Below are 3,944 nucleotides of genomic sequence, written 5' to 3' on the forward strand. Positions count from 1 at the left end.
GTCCTTTCCCTAACGAATAGTGGGACTAACTGTCACATTATAACGTCCCCACGGCTGAAAGGGCGAACATGCTCGGTGTTACGGGGATTTGAACCCTCGACCCAATATATATGCAATCCTTACAGAAAGAATAATAAAAATCAACATTTCGGCCAAGCGACGTCAACCGGAATCAAATTAAGTTGAAACGTCGAGTTTGAATGGTACCTTTTTTTTTAATGTGTGGAGTGTGTTAGAGGTGTTTTTATTTTCGTAAACATGGTTTCAGTTCTCCAGTCTGCTCTGCAAAGTTTAAAAACTGTTATGTTTATCCACTTTCTATTAATTTGACCATTTTTCAATTTTCAGAATCTATAGTTATAACTGCATTTTTTTCACCCAAGCTGTGTTACGAACATTAAATTATTTATTTTGTAAACCTTTTTACTAATAAATCTAAACCCTTTTTGTTTTGTTTGTAATTAAGCACAAAGCTACACAATGGGCTATCTGTGCTCTGCCCACCACGGGTATCGAAACCCGGATTCTAGCGTTGTAAGTCCGCAGACAAACCGCTGTGCCATTGGGGGGCAAATCCTTTTTTGAGTTACCTATTGTACACTACCTTTAAATGTTATCTATTTTTGTTAATACCAAATACTTAAATGAAATAAACTTCTTTTTTAATTTATGCAATTTTGGTCAGATTCTATTGAAGTCTTGATTGAGGTTTACTTTTTTAGGTTTGATTTTGAGCAAAGCCACATTAAGCTGTGTCCGCCGCGGGGAATCGAACCCCAGGATTTAGCGTTGTAAATTCGTAAACTACCGGGACAATGTGAAGTTTTAATAATATGGTAAAGTAAAATAAGGGTGTTTCAAATTTAGGAAATTAAGCTTTTACTAGCAGATACTTAATCTTATTGATTTATAATTAGCCAGGTTTGTATCTACGACATTTTTCTGTAATGTACACATTTGTATAAAACTTTCCGCAAAATGTGAGTTTATTGCATTTTTTTAAAAATTATCAGCGTATATTGTTATTGTACAATAAGTCAACTTCGGTGAAACTCCGCAATTTTTCTATTGCACGATGGCCAACCTTAATATACATTCAGTTAAAACCTAGTCGTTATATACTGTTATCATTTTGCGAAATAAAAAAACATTCGTTTTTATACCACGTTTTGACATACTAATTTCTATGTACAGTAATCCACGAACAAATAAATGTGAAAAATAAAAGCTACACGTTATTATTTCCTGTGCCACTTTTACAGAATGAAATGTAGCTTGCAACTTGTATTTAAGCATTTGAGCTAGTCCGGCGATCTGTTGGTACTTGAAAAGAGTTAAGGGTTGCTTCTAACGAACTGAATAATTTAAAGGAATTGCTACTCAACCAATTTGTAACAAAATTACAAAAGTAAATAATGAAAATTTAATAAAAATACATATTAACATTTAATATATAACTTTTCATGTCTCCGCAGAGAGAGAGAGAGAGAGACATTATTTTTTTCTGTTGTTTCTTCTTCTTCCAAGTACTTTCCAATCGACCGCCATTCCTCTATTTCTTGGTGGACTGACTTGAACTTGGTAGGGTTATACTTGGACCAGTACGCCCAGACACCTTATTATTTTTTTATTTAAGCCTTTTTTAAGGATTTTATGAGGTGAAAGGTCACACTACCCAAAAATGTATATTTTTGGTTCTTGTGCGGTCATATTTAGAGCAATCAAGATGGAAATTGGCACAAATATAAATTTTCATGTGCCCAACACATTGACATAAAAAATTGGTTTTGCCCATTTTTCGTCTTTTTACGGGGTATCGATAAAAAAAGCATAATTTTGGAGTTTTTGGTCAATCACTCCACCATATTTTGACAATTTACGTGGGATTTGATACAAAGATACTTTTTTATACGTTCCACATAATGACAAACACGATTTTTCTGGTGTCAAAATTGGTCATGCTGGGATTGCGTGGCGAAGACATGTTGCATCCACCCGCGAATGTTGGCCTCTTTAATTTATAGTTTATTTTCGTCAAAAATGCGTTTCAACAATTTGCACATATAAGTAACACCTATGCTACTCTCGCTAAATATTTCAATTTTTTTTTAAATAAGACTTTAGCAATTTATTCAGGGTTACATTTTCGCCCATGAGTTTTAGCTTGCATATACTTCCAGAAGTGTATTTCCGAAACAGATGACTGATAGTAGTATTCCAGGAACACCTACAGGAAATTCTGTGTTATGTAATCATCAGTAATTATGATATCGTACCCTTTGTTTACTGTGGGATATTAAGTAAAATCCCAGGTGTGAGCCTGATCAAAATGTGCCTTTTGGTAAGTGTTATAGTACTTCAAGTTAGAATATCTAAAAAGAGGTCAGAGTGGTTAAAAAATGTGCTGTGCGAGTTTTTGTGGCAATGGGTCGCAAACGAAAAATATAATCGGACTTAGAGGCCAGCACGCTAACTACTAAGCCACACCCGGTCCCCCAACTAGTACATCTATTAAAGACCTAAAAATAGCTTTCACAACACGTGTTTAATACGTTTTCTTGATATACGTTTCTTTACACAGACCTTTTTACTGTTTTTGAGGCTGTCTAGCTTTCCAGTTATAATAGTCTCCCTACACTTAGCGATAATACAAATTATAAAACATATTTGTTTACACTCAGTGGAACTTAGAACAAACTATCACCCTCGGACACAAAGCTCCACAGAACATTTTATAATACTACATATCTCGAAGCTCAGTGTAGTTCTCAACAAGTCAAGGTATGAAACTTTTTGTACAATATGAGCAATTATGTTCCATAAAAACTTGAATAGAAAAATCCAAGTTCATATTGCCACGATTCTCGTCCTCCCTCTCTGTCTCTTTCTTAAATGGTACATTAAATATACCTTGCACATTTCTTTCTTGCCTTACTCACCCATGCAGACTTTACATCTGGTCGCTTGTTGTTTTTTTTCTTCTTTTTTACTCTTAATTCATTTACAACCTCTTTTTTTATCTTCCTGAATGAAGCCTTTTCTCCATGTTTTTATCTAGAAGATTAATTTCGAAACTTGAAACCATTTCTTCGCCGTGGCGTTGCTATAAAGCAACAAAACAAAATCAACAGACAAATTTAAAACATCATCTTCTGCACGTCGCGCCGAGCGGAAATAAGAAAACAAATACTATAAAATCTAAAACAAAAATTTCTGCTAGACTTTATATGTATGTATAGTGTCCATTACTTTGGTCAAAACATTTATTTAAACAAAGAACTGCAAGAAATTAAGTTGAATAACTTCAATTAACTCTGACAGAGTAAAATTGCAAGTTTTGTTAGTTACAGATTTCGTTTTGAAATTACGGTCAAACAAAATTTTCATTTTAACTTAGACGTCTTATAATTCCAGTGATACTGTTGTTAGCTCGAAATACACCATGTCCACAATACAAGAACAAAAGAAAGATTTCCAACCTAATTTTCAAATTGCACTGACTGAATGACATGAAATTAAACTACAGAATTAATGCTATAGTGACGAATCAGTTTTTAAGTCTGAATTATACTTAGATGTCAGTGCTTTATCAAATATAAATTTTGTCTGTACAAGTGTTTTTTTCTCAAATGTGAACTTTTACTTCTTAGCTAAATTAGAAAGAAAATAGCAGAGAAATACCAAATATCTATAAAAAGCGTGAACAAAAGAAATCTTATGTTAAATGTTATTACTAGGGGTGCACGGGTACCCGGCCAGATATTCGTCCCCGACCGGGTATTGGACTACCCGGTAATACTCGGCCGAGTGTCGAAGTTAGGCCTAATCCTTGTGGCAACTAACGCGGTACTGAAAGTTACAGTCAATAATTGGTTTAGTTATAAAAAAATAAAACGTGATCCGAGCAAAAAAAAAAAAACTAAGTACCAACCGTAGTAAAGTAC

At 34.0% G+C, this 3,944-nt stretch overlaps 1 protein-coding gene across 5 annotated transcripts in view; it reads right to left on the reverse strand.

Annotated features, from left to right (window-relative positions):
- Positions 1–3,944, reverse strand: part of LOC106465917 (septin-7-like) — a 69,335-nt gene that overhangs the window by 60,130 nt on the left and 5,261 nt on the right. Inside the window, exon 1 of one of the 5 annotated variants that reach the window (XM_022393862.1) lies at positions 2,940–2,973. The exons of the other annotated variants lie outside the window; for them this stretch is intronic. The gene's annotated coding sequence lies outside the window, so the exon portion shown is untranslated. Of the gene's footprint in view, positions 1–2,939; positions 2,974–3,944 lie in introns of those variants that run through there. 5 annotated transcript variants of the gene reach the window in all.

The sequence above is a fragment of the Limulus polyphemus genome, unplaced genomic scaffold (genome assembly GCF_000517525.1).
Source record: "Limulus polyphemus unplaced genomic scaffold, Limulus_polyphemus-2.1.2 Scaffold2093, whole genome shotgun sequence".
Taxonomy (NCBI): Eukaryota; Metazoa; Arthropoda; class Merostomata; order Xiphosura; family Limulidae; genus Limulus; species Limulus polyphemus.